General features: G+C 31.8%; 1 non-coding gene across 1 annotated transcript; it reads left to right on the top strand.

The window, feature by feature from the left end:
• Window positions 1-18538: 18538 nt before the first annotated feature.
• On the top strand, window positions 18539-18644 carry LOC124993887 (U6 spliceosomal RNA). The gene has a single exon (XR_007110401.1). It is a non-coding gene; the product is annotated as a U6 spliceosomal RNA (small nuclear RNA).
• Window positions 18645-19234: the final 590 nt, after the last annotated feature.

The following is a 19234-nucleotide window of genomic DNA, read 5'->3' as shown; positions in this document are numbered from 1 at the left end:
TGATTTTATGTTTACATATTATGATCAAGTTTTGTAATACATTTGGAAGTAATAAATCAGCAATTGTATCATCTACTAGGAAGATATTGTTTCTTCTAAGGGTAAAATTTGTGTTTCTATTTAATGTTGTATTGACCAGAATTGTCAAAAACTGTATAATTTCAGTAGCCATAATGGAAATTTTCTTTTATTTCTGGTTGTAACGAAATGTTTCTAGATGTTTGATATTTTCTTTTTCTTTAGTTAGCTATGATACAATGGCAGGATTCATCTTGGCATAATCACAAAAGCATGAAATTCATCCTCCTGCAATTCAGTCCCCAGCACTTCCCACTTCGCCAACTCCATGATCCGGCATCAATCCATTTAGTTTACTTTTATTTATTTATTTTTAAATTAACTAGCTTAGCTGGTTTTTTAACTAGTTTATTCTGATGCTGGGACCCACCATGCCACATCCATGTATGCACATACAGAAGTTCAGACAGATCCATTCCAGTGCTCTAGGCTTTTCCTGTCACTTCTTCCTTTTCAGTACCCTTCATCTACTCTGCTGATCTTTCCTCTATTTTGATCAAATTTTGTCTTCTCATTTTTATTTTTCTTTTCCCTTCCTTCCTTCCTTCCTTCCTTCCTTCCTTCCTTCCTTCCTTCCTTCCTTCCTTTCTTTCTTTCTTTCTTTCTTTCTTTCTTTCTTTCTTTCTTTCTTTCTTTCTCTCTCTCTCTCTCTCTCTTTCTTTCTTTCTTTCTTTCTTTCTTTCTTTCTTTCTTTCTTTCTTTCTTTCTTTCTTTCTTTCTTTCTTTCTTTCTTTCCTTTCTTTCTTTTCTTTCTCCTCTCCCTTATTTTGGATTACCTTCCACATATAAGAGAAAACATTCACCCTTTGACTTTTGAGGACTGACTTATTTCACTTAGTATGAGAGTCTCCAGTTACATCCATTTACCTACAAATGCCATAACTGTCATTCTCCTTTATGACTGAGTAATATTCCATTATGTATATATACCACATTTGCTTTATCCATTCATCTTTTGATGGGCACCTAGGTTTGTTCCAAAGTGTGGCTATCACAAATCGTGCCCCTAGAAAGAGTGATGTGTCTGCATCACTGTAGCATGCTGATTTTAAATCCCTTAGAGGAGGAGTGGGAATATGGGTCATATGGTGGCTTTATCTTAGTTTTCTGATAAATCTCCATACTGCTTTCCACAGTGGTTGCACGAATTTGTAGCCCCATCAACAATGTATGAGTGTACCATTCCCCCCCACATCCTTGCCAACATTTATTGTTATTTGTATTCTGGATAATTAACATTCTGACTGGAGTGAGGTAAAATCTCAGGGTAGTTCTAACTTGCTTTCTACTGACTACTAGGTCAAAGCAAGGGGTGTTTCAGCAATTTTGGGCTACTGGAAAATTTCTTCTGGCTAGGGGATGACCCTCTGTTTTAATTTACAGCTGTGCTGATTTAAGTGGTGGGGTGGGGGGTGGTGACAGGATGACTGAGGGCTCCACAGATGGCTGCGGACCACCAGCTCAGGTTTCTTTTCATGATTTGGTTTTAAGCTGTTTGCTGGTGTTCCCCTGATGCGTCAAATTTTGTCTGCCTTTCCAAGTGTTTCTATGTGGGTGAGCTGAGGGTTTTTTCCACTCTTTCTTTGGCCCTCTGTTGCCCCTCCCGCTTCTCCCACTCTGGTTTGGATTCAGAGTGAAAGAACTCTGTGCTTATTTCCTACTCAGGTAATCTATCTTCAAGTCCCTCCCAAGTCCCAGAATTTGTAAGACTGAGTCTCAGAGCATTTATTTTGTCACCCACCTCTCCGTTCTACTTTTCCTTTGCTGCTTTCTTTCTGGGCTGTAAGATTAGGACTTCGGTCCTTCTACCTTCCACCCACACTTTTAGATAAAAATTTGGAATGGACCCATCATTTCACCCAGCTATCCCACTCCTTGATTTATACCCAAAAGTCTTAAAATTAGCATACTATAGTAACGCAGTCACATCAATGTTTATAGCTGCTCAATTCACAATAGCTACAGTATGGAACCAACCAAGATGTCTTTCAACTGATGAATGGATAAAGAAACCGTGATATATATACACTACTCAGCCATAATGAAGAATAAAATTATGGCATTTGCAGGTAAATGGATGGAGTTGGAGAATTTCATGCTAAGTGAAATAAGCCAATCCCAAAAATCCAAAGGCTGAATGTATTCTCTGATAAGTGGATGATGATATATAATGGGAGTGGGGGTAGTGGGGGGGTAAGAGAAGAATGCAGGAACTTTGGATTGTGTAGAGGGAAATGGGGTGGGAGGGGGTGAAAGAAAGAAAGATAGTGAACTGAGAAAGACGTTATTACCCTATGTACACGTATGATTACACAAATGGAATGGTGTGAATCCACATTGTTTACAGCCATAGAAATGAAAAGTTGTACCCCATTTGTGTACAATGAATCAAAATGCAGTCTGTAAAAATTTAAAACAGGAAAAAATAAATAAATAAAAAAGAATAATCTGGCTAGGTGAGGTGGCACATGCCTGTAATCTGAGTGACTCAGAAGGCTGAGGGAGGAGGGTGGAGAGTTCAAAACCAGTCTCAGCAGAAAATCAAGGCGCTAAGCAACTCAGCGAGACTCTATCTCTAAATAAAATACAAAATAGGGCAGCAAATGTGGCTCAGTGATGGAGGGCCCCTGAATTCAATCTCTGTAAACCCCTCCCAAATAGACTTACTGGGACTCCTGCAGTGGCGCAGGCATTTATTTCCAATGATTTGGAGGCTGAAACAGGAAGATTTCAAGTTCAAGATAAACCTCAGCAACTTTTAAAGGGCCTAAGACTTAGTGAGATCATGTCTTAAAACATTAAAAAAGGGCTAGAGGTGGAGTCCAGTGGTTAAATTACCCTGAGTTCAATCCCGGATATCCCAACAAAAAATATGTTAATTTGGTTTATTATTTTATTATATGATGATTTTATTATATGATAATTTATTTTATTATTAAATTTCTATTATTTTATATGCTAGCTTTTTTGTTTTATGATGAATGGTTAATAGTTTCATCAATTTTTTAAAAAAAATCTATTGAAATGGCTAATTTTTCTTTGAATTAAACCTGACTATTGATTGTACTAATTTATTTCCCAATATTAAACTATCTTTGTTTCTCTGAAATAAATATATTTTCATAGCTTTTGAATGTCTGTGAGCTGGTATTTGCTAATATTACATATAATATTCACATCACTATCAATAAATCATATGTTCTGTAGTATCGTATTTGTTTTGTGTTTTCTTTATAGTTTTTCAGTATTTTTTTATAACCTGAAAATGTTTCATTAACTTAAGAATTAGAAACATTCATAACTGTATAGCACAAGAATTTTTCTAATGATAATTCTATAACAATTAATTTGTGCAGCATTGATAACATTACATTTCAAATATATGATGACATTATCTGACTTTCTTTTATTCACTTAATTTATCCATAATGACCTGTATTATTTCTAAAATATATTAAGTCATTGCATATCATATAGTCTGCAATTTCTGTTAACTTCTGACTGTAAATTTTACCTCTTCCTGTAGTTGGGTAGTTTTCTTTTCCACTTCACTAAAATCTCTGCTTTAATATTACTACTCTAACGAGGCTTTCTTTGCTCCCTATATAGCCTACAGAGGCTATTTCTGTATGATTTTTTCAAATCCTGTTTTGCCTTCTACACAATGATAATGGTTTTATTAGATTTTTTCATTAATTTTGAAGACAACTTTACAGTTTATATTTCTTTAAAAATAAACTGTATTGCTAATACTTAAATATTACAATTCCTGTTAGTTTAATATATTTTAAAAAGTTCATAGTCTTTCTCAAATATGTGTGTTGTTATAGGCCTTTGTCAATAGTGATATATTTTCCTTCTTATGTATTTTGTAACAACATATATTATTGTTGTTATTATTTGCTTATTTTCAATAGTTACTCTTTTTGAAGAACCATCATCAATTTGAATTTATGTTTTAAATTTTACTCTTATTAATGTCTACTATTTTATTATTATTAATATGTTCTATTTTTACTTTTTACATAATTTTTCTTCTTATATTGATTTTGCTAATCACATTTGAGGTTCAGCTGACATTTTGCCTGCATTAATTTGTTTTCTTTTCCTTGGGCATTTACTTATGCAATTTTCTATGAGAATTGCTTCAATTACATCCACGATTGATTACCTATAATGAGGCTATCATTTTATTTCATTTTCAGAATAATCTATATCATTCCATTGACTCTCCTATTAATAAAATACTTTTTAAGGAGAGTGTATTATTACTACATTTTTATATAGGTTTTATGTATGCTTATGTCAAAAATATGGCTTATGTCTATATATGATTTTCAAGGATTTAAGTTATTACCATATAATTTTTAAAGGTTAAAACAAATCAAATATAAATGAGCACTTTTCAAATATTTTAATTAATTCATTAATTAAAAGACAACTGGGGATGTTAAATAGTTCTAAAGAACATTTGAAAGAGTAATTATATATTGGTGATTTGAAAAGTTAATATTAAAAAAAAAATTCTAGTTTGGATAGTAAACTGATTATTGATCAATGTACCCAAACACCACAATCACTGTGGTTATTCGTATCCCCAGCATAGGAAATCTATAAATTAAACCTATCATTAATGAAGTATACATAGCTCAAAAAATAAAAATAAGTCCAAAACTTTTCTGAAAGACCCAGTAATTCCTTTGGATTATTTCCAAATTTTGCATAATTAATCTTTCTGTGGGGAGAAGCCAAGAAACACTCAGTTACAGGCCTATTAAATACTTAAGATTCATTGGTAGAGAAAGGATTCTGAAAAGATGGAAAAGGAAGCAGAAGAAATCTATCTTCTCACCTAACGTCAGAATCTGATTGATGGAACTATTTTGAAGTCTAGATTTAACAGAATGTCTACAAATTTGAGAGGAAGGATTGGACAGTAAATGGAGGTTAACCATCAATTTTAGCTCTAAACATAGTAACAGTTAACACTGGACAACCCTCACCCCTATAACAGGTACATGTGTATGTATTCCAGGAGGAGCTTACATGGTCTGTGGGAGCCAGAGGACCAGAACAAACTCCGTCCTCCCAATACTAAGGAACAGTCCTTACACAGGTGATTGCTTCTTCTGATCACAGAGCTGCAAACAAAAAGTGAAAGATCATTGTTGGAAGCCCCTCCCACTCCAGTGAATGTGACTTCTAGGAGACTTGAAGGAGAAGCGCTATTTCTTCTTTTTATCTTTATATTTTTATGAGTATTCTTTAGTGGGAATCAGATGTTAAATACTAGGACAATCAAAAGCAATTGAATAGGACCACAATTTGAAAGTTGAGAGCATATAATAGGGAAAGGTGCAGATTCAGGAAAAATCTGAGGAGGGCTTAAATTTACCTGCAACTGATCATTGACACAGATGCAATCTGCAATGAATGAATGAATAGAAACATAAACCTTGAGGAAGGGGAAGAACTGATTTATAGAGATATCTCAATATTAGATTCATATATCCAGAACTCAAAAAAAAAAAAACAAAAAACCACAAATTACACAAGAAAATAAATGGAAATTTCTCCTTTAAAAGATCTGATGAGAAAGGTATTTAAAAAGTCCTTAAACTGTTCTAATAATATTCAAAAAACTACAGGAACATGTGGAGAAACTCAAGATGATGTACAAATAAAATGGAAATATAAATAGGCAGAAATCTTAAAAAAAGACAAAAAGAAACTCTGGAAATGAAAAGTATGAGCATTGAAATTAAAAATAATAAAACAATAGAAAAATTCAAAGGTAGACTTAAGTGGGTCCAAGAAAATTAATGAAGTTGAAAATATGACAATGAAAATCACCAAATCTGAGGAAGAGAAAGCAACCAAATTGAAGAAAAGTAGGCATAATCTAAGGAACTCAAGGACAAAATTTGGGATAGCAAGTGGGCCAAAATAAGTATTATGAGTCTTATGAGGAGAATGGAGAGAAAAAGAAGCAGAGAGAAACTTTGAAGAAATAATGGTTGAAAAATTTTCAGATTTGATGAAAGGCATGGAGACATTCAGGAAGCTCAACATACTCCAGGTAGATGAACTCAAAGAGATCCCAATTAAGGCATGTTATAATTAAACTTTAAATGGAAAAGACAAAAATGAAATAACTCGTTATACACAGAGTTTTTCATTAAGATTTTTAACAGAGTTCTCGTGAGAAATTTGGAGACCAAAAGACAATGGAATGATATATTTAAAGGGCTTAAAGGAAAAACTGTCAAGTAATTTTCCTTCAAAAGAGGAGATATTATGACCTTCCCAGGTAAACAAAGGTTGAAGGATGGTAATTTCCATTAGAAAAGTTCTTCTACAAATACTGAAGGGTGCTCAGTAGGGTGAATGAAAGGACAGACATCATCTCAAACCAAGAAGAAGAAACCAAGATCTCAGAGGGATTATAAAATTTGGTAGCATTGTAACAAGAATCCCAACTTCACTTTTTTTCTACACACTTTATGGAAATAAAATATTGTTTGAAATTATTCACCTAAAAACTAGTATTATTGAACTTTGATTTATAACTATTCTGTTTTCAACAAAATTTAAGATTCCATTATATTTGAAATAATTTGTGTTTTGGGGCACACAATCTAAAAACACAAAATTTTTGGATATCAGTAACTGAAAGGGGTTGAGGTTGGAACTGTAGAGGAGCAGATTTTAGGAATGGAATAAAAAAAGGGTGTGATTTTATACTGTTTATTGAGGAGAATATTTTTTCTCTTTTCTCCATTTTGTTTTTGTGGTACTGGGGATTAAAATCAAGGGGTGCTCTTTCACTAAGTCCTGCTTATTTATTCATTTGTTTTTGAGACAGGGTCTCACTATGTTGCCTAGTCAGGCCTCTCACTCCCTGAGTCTCTGGGATTACAGGTGTGCCACTCTAAGATTCATTCTATACTCTTACAAGTTTGGGAAGGATGGTTTGACTATAAATATCAGTATTTATCTTGGGGCTCTCTATTCTGCTGCACTGCTTTATGGGTCTGTTTTAATGCCAGCACTATGCTGTTTTCATTATTATACTTTTGTAATACAATTTGAAAAGAGGAAGTATGATGCCTTCAGCTTTGAAGAACAATGCTGAAGTTATTTGGTCTTTTGTGACTCCAAAAATTTTTAGGTTTGTTTTTTTTCTTTCTGTAGAAAATGCCATTGGGATATGGTAGGAATTTTGTTGAACTTATAAAGAGTTTATTTTAATAATATTAAACTTTTGCATCCATGGACATAGGCTATCTTTTCATTAGCTTCTTCCTCATTTTCTTTCAACAATGCTTTATTGTTTACAATGTACAGATCTTTCATCTAGTTGATTTTAATGTATTCTTAAGTATCTAATTATTTTATACTACTCTAAATGGAATTATTTTATTTCTGTTTTTGAATAGTTAACTATTAGTATGTAGAAACTGATTTGATATCTTGCAGCTTTATTGAATTCACTTATTACAGCTAGCAGTTTCTGGTAGGGTTTTTAGGGCTTTCTATATATAAGGCTGTTTTGGTCAGATTTTTCAATGCAGTGACCAAAAGACCTGTCAAGAACAATTAGAGGAGGAAACGTTTATTTGGGGACTCACTGTTTCAGAGGTCTCAGTCATTAGATGGTCAACTCCATTCCTCAGGGTCTGAGGTGAGGCATAACATAATGTTGGAAGTGTGTGGCTGAGGAAAGCAGTTGGGGAAATGGCTGAGGAAAGCAGAGAGAGAGAGAGAGAGACACAGAGAGAGAGAGAGAGAGACAGCTCCCCTTACCGCAGACTAAGTATATAACGCAAAGGCACACCCCAAAGACCTACCTCCTCCAGTTACAATCTACCTGCCTACAGTTACTGCCCAGTTAATCCCAATCAGGGGATTCATGCAATGATTAGGTTAAACCTCTCATAACCCAATCGTTTCACCTCTGAATGTTCTTGCATTGTCTCACACATGAACTTTAGGGGGATACCTCATAACTAAACCATAACAAAGGTCATATGGAGTACAAATAATTTTAATCTTCCTTTACTATTTGGATATCTTGTTTGATAGTATTTTATTAAGAAGTTATTTTGCACTGTAATAAAAATATTTGAATACTAGAAAAATTATTATATTAAGCTGATTTGCTTAAAAGTTTTAAACTATCATGGCTGAGTTTATATGTCTTTTCATGCAACACAGGAATAATCTCACATGTGTGGCTTATTGTTAGGTTTTTTTTTCTTGTAGAATATTCATTTTTTTATGTTGTAGAATATTCATTATTTCTTCTCCTTAACCAAAAAGGTTTGAGTGTTGATGTTTCTTTCTACTTATTTTTATGTACTTATTTGCTGTATGAAGGTGCAGATTATGGATAACGTCCATCAGAGTATTTTCTTGTATTGAAAAAGCAAACAAACTATAAAGCCAGAATTAGCTACCCAACTTGTCACTTAATTTGCTAACTTTCTAGAATGCTGCTTTGAGAGATAAGGACTACCAGGCAGTCAATCCTAAGAAAGATGATAGGTTTCTGCAGAGAGTGGTAGATTCATACTGCTTTCTAGATCTCAGCAGCACTATATGACTAGATTTAGTTCCTTTATTTATTCTACTTCATGCTTTCACCTTTAAACTGGTTCTCAACATCTATGGAAAAATAAGTTTCTGAATTATTATATAAATTTTCAACTAAGAATAAAAATGAACTATGGGGGAAGATTGTGCAAATATTTATTGGATATAAAAATCTGGAATTAAAGAAAATGTGTGCAAGCAAATTCAAAAACAAAATGAACAAATCAGTTTATAATTCTACTTGGAGGTATAATGCATACTTCTCCCCTTATCTCTTCTTCCTAATGGTATCATTTACTGAAAATTCCATCCATTTCTTTATAGTTAAATCTGAGGAGATAAAAGGAAATGAGAGTTGACATAGCTTTAATAGAGAATGCATGAAACTTTAAGTCAGGACTCAAATTGACTTTCCTTGGTTGTCATTTTGGGGCATTTTATAGTAACTATCCAATATTATTTTAAGAACAGAATTTTTATTCTTGTACTATTACTTCTATCCTCAATTCATCTCAATGTATCTTATATTTCCTTAGATGTTAGTGCTACAGAATTTCATTTGATTTCTTTTATTTTCTCATTCTTATGAAAGTGAAAGTTTAATAAAACTTTTCATATTGTTTCACTAGATCTGATAACCAGATTAAGTTTTGGGAAGAGTTTCTTTTTTCTTAACATGACTAGGAGTAACAACTGTATGCAAAATATATGAGTAAAGAAAAGAGTGTGTAGAAATTTCAAACTTTACTTGAAAAAGAAGATCACTGATTGTGAATACTGATAGGTTCTTCTTTTACTCATTTACTTTTGATTTTGTTTTTGAGCTTCTATTATGTGTCAGATAAGAATTTCACACAGTTCATTTTTCTAGAGAATTCATAGCCTTATAGAAAATAAACTTGAGAGAAGTAAATTACAAATAGCATCAAATACTCATTGTTCTATGCTAAAAGGTTTGTTCAAGCTCAAGGAAGAAAGCAAGTAAATAAAAAGAGCTTATTTAATATATTATATTACAGTTAAGAATAGTTTGATTCTTTATTGTTACTCAGCTTTCTTTCCTTAAAGTTCAGAAAGAAACAGAAAAATGTGTTTTTTACAGGGATATTATTAATTGTTTGATTTAATCTGGTTGCTTATTTTTACTGCTCAATTTACATCTCATAAAACAGTGTGAAATGATTTGTAGACAATATTTGAAAGTGCAATATTTCAGTTTTTATGCATTTTTTCACCTTTAAAGCCAAGAATTTAGAATTCATAATTTCAGTTATCTTGTTACTTTGTGCCTAGCATAACTCCTCAAAAGTTATGAGTGAAAATTAATAATGTTCACATCCAAGTCTCAATGCCTTAATACTTAATATTCACATAGGCATAGATAAAAGTTGAAAATTGTGTCTCTTCTAATAGTTATTTTTACTTACCTTTGTCATATGTTAGGTGTGCATAAACACACACATTTCATCATATCCATTTTAATTCATCTCATAGGTAATATTTCAAATGAGCATACTGAGCTTGATTTTTCTCGACTTCCATGTTAACTGCAGTTCTTCCCAGTTTTCGTATGCTTAACCACCAGACCTGCAAAGAGAAGAAGAAGAAAAAATAAATAAATCTGTGTGTGTTCTGCCAGGAAGTGAAATGGAAATGGAGTGTCATATGCAGCAGCAGCCAGGGTGTGAGCTCCTGAACAAATGATTTGTGATTGAATTTGCTCTCCTTTATGGACGCTACCATTGGTTTGAGTGCTCTGTTCAATTTGAGATTAAAAAGCCTGAAAGTGATCATAAGGTGAATTTCAATAAATTGAATTTATGATGGGTGTGAGAATAATTTGCTGACAGCTTTAAATTGTGAGCACTTCTTTCCATTGTAAATATATCTAAATTGCTTTGTTTTTCTCATAAGAGATTCAGCATCTTGAAACAAAGATTTGCTATCAAACAGGCTCTCCAGCAAACATCTGCTCCCTGTCTCTAAAGCCCCAAGACAGGTGAAATAGAACTTTGACTGTCTAAGCCTAGCTATGTTTTAAAGCTTTGACGATGGAGAGGATCTCATTCATTAATTTGTATCAATAAGATTTTTTTCTATAAAGAGTGAAAATATTAAACCTTTTTCAAATGCATTTAAATAATCTGGAATATATCCATGACCCATGGTAAAAATAGTACGATAAAAAACTTAATTGTTTCCATTTTCATGCAACTTGAAAATTTGTGTACTCAAAAGTTTGGGAATTTCACCCTATATTTACAAATTTAAATGTGACCACATATTATCAAAATTAAAAATGTATAGACAGTCTCTCCTCTGAAGGGCTTTATGATCAACAAATATTCACTATTTGTAGCAATGTAGAATGTTAACAGAAGATACTATTATAAAAATTGCACATAAATTAACAACATGAAAAAGTACACAAAGTCATTAGTAACCTGATAAATGCATTCAAGTATTATTACATGGTCATTAGACTAGCAAAAATTGTGTGAAAATAGTAACAGTGGGAAAGGATGTGTATCAAATTGGAACTCTTACACATTGCTGGTGAGATTTTTAAAAATTTGACGTTTTCTAGTAAAGATTGAGAGTACATGAAAAATCATGACTTAGCAAATACCTTAAAGCAACTCCATTGAATAGGAATATAATGCAAGCACCATATACAATTTTAATGTTTAATTAATCATATTTTAAATTTTCTAGTGGGCACAATTTAAAAATAGTAAATTATACAAAGCTTAATTATATCTTTTTTTAAATTGCTCTCTGAAATATAATTTTCAAACCATCACACTTTTATTAGATATATTTTTATTTATGTTCATATTAGATATGTTTTTATTGGATATATTGCATTTTAAGTTTTTTTCTTTGTATTAACTTCAAGAGCATGTGTTTATTTTATACTGAAACACATCTCAAATCAGAACAAGCACATTCAAGTGCCAGGGTCTAGCATATTGGACATGCAGTCTTAGAAAATTCATGCACCAGGAAACATGAATAAGAATGTCCAGAGTGACATTGGTTTTAATAGTCTGTATTAGTCAAAGCTGAGTCAGTAAAAAAGTCAATACCAATGATTCTGTAGGAGGAATTTCAAATCCAAAACTACTTTACATTAGTGTTGGAAGTGCCAGTGCTCACTCCCCAAATAATGAGTCAACCCAGAGAAGCAACAGAAATGAGAAGCTGTACCTCTTGACTGGTAGAAAAAAAGAATGTGGCATTCTTCATAATGAAGTCTAGATCCCTTGGAATCAATATAGGATTCCTAATAATTTGGTGCCTATAATGTCTAACATTTTCAACTTCAAGTATTCCTTACACTCTCCATATGTTCCCATTATAATCAACCTACAGAGGATCCCAGAATATGCTCTTTTGTACTTTTATTTCACATCTTTGTGCCACAGAAGTTATAGCACAAGTTGCGTGAATTACTCTTAACACTCCTCCTGATCACATGCTGCTTTCTCTAACCACAGGCAGATACAAACTTTTTTAATAAGAAAATTGTACCTATCTTGTCTTCAACTCCCCTTCACCACAAGGAGTTAGTCACACTTCTGTACCAACTTCATACCCCTAACCATAAACTCAGATTTGAAAGTTTCTCATATCTTTTTTTTTTGCAGTTCTGTTCTTAAATATCTGCTCCGACCCCACCATATCACAACATATTTAAAGATAGGTGTTTCAGTCATTTCTGAATGGCTAGGTACTGATATTTAGTAGGTATTTGTGAAAGAACAATAATTGAGATGTTCAAATTAAAATCTTGCACCTAAACATGTTTTTAAATTAAAATGATTTGGTTTACATATGCTATACAACATTATATTAGTTGTAACAATTGGGCCTATATGTAATGTTAGATCATGATTAGACTGGACAAAGTATGATGAAAATTATAGCTGATGGTTGAACTAAGAACAGCATAATTTAGAAAAAAAATATTAATTCTTCATTTTATATGTCTTATCTACATAATTCATCAAATTCATTTATTACAAATAAAAGAGTAGAAATATAAAGTAATTTCTAAAAGTTAAGAAATAATGGGAAGAATTTTGAAGTTTCTTGCAGTTTTGACAACTATAAAAATCTAAAAAGTATAAATTATCTTCTTAAATAATAATAGACTCAAATTTTTCCTTTGGAAACTTTAAAAGAATTTTTGTGTTTATTGTGCTATATAAAAATAACCTCTACTAGAACCCTTCTATCTCATTTGTTGAATTTGGGAAGGGGTATTTTCAACAACTCTGCAATACAGTGTGACTAATATGGAACTTGAAATCAAATCTGAAACTGATTGAGTTCCTTTTCCTAAATTCAGTCTAAAGAGATGCCAGTTATTGGTAAATGTCTGAAAGACGGAAATGTGAGGAAGACAAGTATCTATTTTAATATAATAATACATTTGAGGGCCCTTCAAGATATTTTGTTTATTTCTATATTTGGAACAAGAGGAAAATATATATTCATTCTTATCAGAAATACTTTACAAACATGAATAAAGCTAACAAGTATGTTTTCTTTAGCTAGGTTTATTGAGGTTTAAAATTTTGGGGTGATTGAAATCAGTGATGTTACCTACAAGTTATCTATTTTCTAATTCCAGGAGGACTGAGTCATTGGAAATCAATATGTCTGTTGTGTGGCAGAGTGGGATTTTGTACAGGTGGTCACTTCAATATTGAGCATGTCATAAAATTCTGATTCGTGGGCCACAGGTAAATATGTATTAGCCTGTCAAAGACAGGCATCAAGCTTCAGCCATTATCCCATCATTCCATGAATATGGATAACTAAGCTAGGTAACTCCCATTCCTTTCCAAACTAGGAAGATTTTTAAAAATTGCTGTACCTTTTACTATTAGCTGCATGTTTGGATTAAAGATATTAAATGAGTTTAAACACTTTAACTCGCTCTCTTTTACAGACACTTTCTTAATCAAAGCAGTGTCTTAATCACATAAAATGTCAAACAGAAACCATGGGTTCTAAATGGAATTTGTGACTTTAAGGGGAAATACACTTGGACAACGCCAAGTATCTAGAATTAACCCCATTTAAGTAAAATTCTTTGAAGTCTTTTTATTTCCTACTTATTTTACTTTTTTCTTGTTGCCCATTTGGTGATGATTGTCAAACACTTGTCTATTTTCTGATGATTTTCTGATAAATTATGGCTTGTTTCCTTTTTTTTTTTTTTTTTTTTTTTGAGATACTGACTCACCACTCCTCCTACCAAGAATCCATGTAGGAGACCTCATTCTGCACAAAGTATGACCCAGGATAGAGCTGAGAATCTAATCAGATCAAATATCTTGAAAACCTGTGCTGTTCATGGTTTATATTGTGTAAAATGTGATTTTCTGTGCATTAAATTTTGTTAGTTTGATTTGTGCTGCTGGAATTCTTATATCTTTATGCATTTAGATATTTGATTTTTTAAATATATATATAAATTTGATTTGATTATTTATGGATAAGTTTTGCTTAATTGCTGGGTGAATAAATTTGAGAAACTTTAACTCTTGGAGGTGTTCTACAAAGGATTTGTAAAAATATCTGGTTCTCAATTTTTAAAATTAATGTTTATATAATGATATCAATTTATTTGATCAAATCCACCTTTTAACTTCTCAAAATTGTTCTCAGAGTCTAATTTAGCTTGTCTCACAATTTATGAAGCACATGAAAGATGGAAAATATGTGTAATCTTCAATGATTTTATGTATGGGTTGATTATTTGAGAAATAAAATGTGAAAAGTTGAGTTTATGATAATATTATATATTTGTAATAAAAATTAAAATGAGAACAAAAGGCCTAAAATTATTTTAAATAACAGGGCATATATTTAAAATAACTGCTGTGTTAATCTAACACTAGATTTTTCTAAAATGTACTATTATTTGCTAATAGTATGGACAAACATTTTGCTAATTTTGATATATGAAGAAATGAAGAGATTTGCTTGTAAAAGTATATAATCTTTCTTAGAGCTTATTATGTTTTTATTTTTTTGAGATTCCTGAAATTCCGTGTGAATTAACTTGGTCAAAAAAAAAATCAACTATCACTATGAATTATCATCATGTATGATGAAATAGGCATTTGCTAATTAGAACACTGTTTTAGTCAGCTTTGTGTCACTGTGACAAAATACCTGACAATAACAATTTAAAAGAAGAAAAGTTTATTTTGACTCGTGATTCCAGAAGTTCAGTTCATACTCACTCAAGTTCATGTTCCAGGTCCAAGGTGAAACAGAACTTGATGGCAGAAGCGTGTGGTGCAGGAGCAGTACTCTAGTCATGCTGCCAGGAAACAGAAAGAGAGGGAGAAGGGGTATACAGAAGAGGAACCCTGCAAGGGCATGTCCCCAGTGATCCACCTTCTCCAGTCCTATCCACATGCCTATAGTTATCAATCAGTTCACATAAACAGGGATGGATGGATTAGTTCCTAACTCTTATACTCTAATCATTTCACCTCTCACTATTCCTGCATTGACAAAGGAGCTTTTGTGGGACACATCATATCCAAAACATAACAAAAAACCTGATAGAATTGAACTGATAATTCTATTACACATTTAAAAAAGAGAGAGAAAATAAATAATCAAAATCTGGTAAGATGTGAGAAATAATCACGAGTTCGTGTTTGAGAAATTGTTTTATCTTAATATAAAACATTTAAATATATTTGACCAAAATATAATTTATATTTTTGGGATTTAACCAAAAGTGCCAATATTTTCTCTTCTGATTTCTTCTACATTTTGCTTCTCATTAAAACTAAAAAGTCGCCAAGATACCTTAGAAGTGGCTGTTATTGTTTGTATTGTTAGGTATTTTCTGTATATTGGTAAATTTGTTTCAATTGCAAAAAAGGAAAAAACCTCAGAAAATTTTTTTCTCTTAGGATAGAGGGCATGTTCAAAAGGGTAAAAATCTCTGGTATTTCACAGGAATTGTATTTCAGTGTGAGGGCTTTTCTTCATTTATCCCCCTTTCAAAAAAAGTTGTACCATTTTTCTACATGGATGTTTGAATTTCCTTTGCTTTGATCTATCAGAAGACTCTTTTAAACCCATAAGAAACAGTAGAGTATATCATATTGACTTGGCAACCAAAAGAATTCCAACAATTTCACAGTCTTATGATGATTTTCGGTTGTTTGAACAAAGTTGTTTCCTTTGGCTCCAGATAACTAAGTTAGTTGAAAACATTACCAAGATCAGTGTCAAGTGGATCTAATAATATTTATGTACTTTACTTGACTTGTCTGTAGGCAAAAAAAAATAATAATTTATGGAATTAAAAATTCAGCTTTCTCTATAGTCTTTGCACTTTGTACTGATTCTTCCATAATAAGTGAAAGAAATAAGAGTAACATTGGTGTATAATTAATACATATTGTGACTTACCATGTGTTGGATACTGTACATTAACTTATTTTATTCTCATAAGAATGGATGCTTATGGCAAAATAATATCTCAAATACAATCCATATGAATATATTTCTAATAATTTTTCTATTGCTTCATATTTATGCAAGATATGTATATTACTTTGGCTTTTATATTCAAAGAAAAGAGAAAAGGAAAAAGAAGCCTAGAATAATTTCTGAGCCTCTTAATAAAAATTTAATTACACCTCAGTTAGATTTTAATATATTCAGATAATAGGATTCCAATTATAATGTCAAAATTACACAAGGGTTTAGAAAATTTAAAAACCTAGAAATTCAGTGACCTAGGAAAATGATTTAGAAAATAAGGCTGAAAATCTTAGTAAATATGATGAAAGGGAAAGAAAGACTTCTGACATTTCTGTAGGTCAAAGAGCAAGTCACCCAAGCTAGAGAATATTTTTATTAATATTTCATACTCACTTTTAGAAGGAACTATTTTGATATGAATTTCAAAAAACTCATTTTACTATGTGAAAAAATTTACACAATCATTATTTTTGAACGCTAAAATCTGATGAATTAAATTAAACGCAAAATACACCTAAAGTGAAATACATCTGTGCTTTTTGAAAACAATCTGATTTTTCAGGTAAGAACACAGCAAATGGATTTATTGGCAAAAGAGAAAGAAGTAGAAAAATAATAGCTGAGTGAATATAAAAATATCAGATAAAGTTGTGGGATTATGTATTGCATTATATAAACCTTCTGGACTGTGGCAAAATGTATCTTTGTTGTCAGTTCTGCTTGTAATAAGAAGCGGAATTTGAAAAGTAATTTCAAAATTTAAAATTGAAGAAAGAATTAAATAGAAGTAAGGAGATATTATGCTGCCCAAAAGAAATAGGCTAATTTAAAGAAAAAAAAAAAAAACACTTCACTATTATTATATTTAAATCAGGCTCTTAATGATCACTTGATCTGCCCCTGCATGGTGCATAGCAACTGCAGTTGCACAATATATTTGAATGAGGATTATTATAATTTACTAAGAGGTGCTACAGGGGATTATGAAACTTGGAAGGCCAGCACTGCACTTCCATAGCAGACATCTCTGCCAGATAATTAACCTTGCTGTTTGTTTAGCATTCACCGAATGCTTCATTACTGATTCAGTCAATTATCTCCTGGTAATGACCGCTACAGAAGGTAGAATTGCTTAATTAAAATTATTTAGACCAAGGAGGAACTTTGATAGGGCGATGCATATTAGAAAGGCTTGATTAATCTTGATGAGATACACAACCCATTTAAAGCTTTACTTTATTATCTCAAAATGCCAAATTCATTCTTTTTCCAATCAAAAACAAAATATAATATTTTTTCCTTTGCCAATTACACTAAAATAATAAGATAGCAGCAAGGTAGTGGATGAAAACTAGTCTTTTTATTGCTTATTTTATTATAGAAATGTTTGAAGGATGAAAGTAGGATCCAATATATTTTTTAAGAGGTAATTGATATAAATTAGGAAATTCCTTATTACCTGAAAAAGCAGTTTATACCTGTTCAAGTAAACCTTGACTGTGGATACACAACAAATAAAAAATGCAAATACATTTTATTATCATTTTTCTTTATAAGTATTCACAAAGTTAATTTTCTAGCCCTTTCTTCAAGTGCGTATTAACAGGGCTACCTGGTTTGAGAATTGGCCATTTGATATTCTTCGTGTTTGAGTCATAATGCAGTGTTAAACTAATCTATTCCACTTCAACACTGATATCAATTCTATTGTTTCTAAATGTTTTCCTTTGAGTAAAAGGTCATCATTATTTTTCAATGAAGATATGATCTATTATTTTCACCATTTCTGCTTTGGCTACCTCAGATAATAATATTTCATTTTCTTTTTTTCTCTGGATAAAAACTCATAAGTAAACTTCATTAAGTTTCAATCGAGCGAAAATTGATGTTTCTGTTTTGGAGTGGGGATTTTTGTTTGTAGGTTTTATATTTATATGGTGCTATATTTCAAAGTTCTTCAAAACCTGGAGAAGTTGCAGAAAACTACCTACGTTTCCCAAATGCATTTTTAAAAAAAATCTCTTCAAAATCTTTATTTAAATTCCTTTATATGTCCAAAGGTGGGATTGTTAAATCATATATATAGTTGTTCTATTTTTAATTTTTGAGATACTGCCATGCTTTTTTGCTTAGTGGTTGTACAAATTCCCAAAAGAATTCCTCTTTACACATATTTCTATCAACATTTGCTATTTTTAGTTTTTGTTAAACAAATTCTAACAGGGGTGTGATAATATCTCATTGTGATTTTGATTGGTATTTCCCTGATAGTTTGCACTATTCAACATACCCATTGCCTATTTGCATATCTTCTTTGGAGCAATATCTATTCAAGGGTTCATTCCAGCACCACATGTACTAAAATTGGAACGATACAGAGAAGATTAGCATGACCCCTGCACAAAGATGACATAAAAATTCATGAAGAGTTCCATATTTTTATAGACTCTACTGCCATGTGTATCTAAAGAACAAATTTTAAAAGCTGTATATTTAAAAAAAAGAAATATCTCTCCGATTTCATTGTCTATTTTTAAAAGGTCTATTTGGGTTTTTGGTTTTCTTGGTTTTTTTTGGTTATTGGCTTATTTGACTTATATTGGTTTTGGCTATGATTTCATGAATTTGATGTCAAAATGCACAGATAATACAATGGAATATTACTTAGCTATAAAGAAGAATAAGAATATGGCATTTGCCAGTAAATGGATGGAACTGGAGAATATCATGGTAAGTGAAATAACCCAGTCCCCCTAAAAAAACAAAGGCGTGTATGTTCTCTCTGATATATGGAAGATAACCCATAACGAGGGAGGGTAGGAAGAGAAAGTATAGAAATTCACTTGATTAGACAAAGGGGAATGAAGAGAAGGGAGGAGGGATGGGAATTGGAAAGACAGTAGGATGAACAGGGTATAACTTTCCTATGTTCATATATGAATAGACAACCAGTGTAACTCCACATCATGTATAACCACAAGAATTGGATCAAAATTGCAATGGGTTGCGCCTTATGTACGTATAATATGTC

Source organism: Sciurus carolinensis, chromosome 9 (assembly GCF_902686445.1).
Source record: "Sciurus carolinensis chromosome 9, mSciCar1.2, whole genome shotgun sequence".
Taxonomy (NCBI): domain Eukaryota; kingdom Metazoa; phylum Chordata; class Mammalia; order Rodentia; family Sciuridae; genus Sciurus; species Sciurus carolinensis.
The sequence above is the reverse complement of the archived record's forward strand: the minus strand, read 5'-3'. Positions and strand labels throughout refer to the sequence as shown.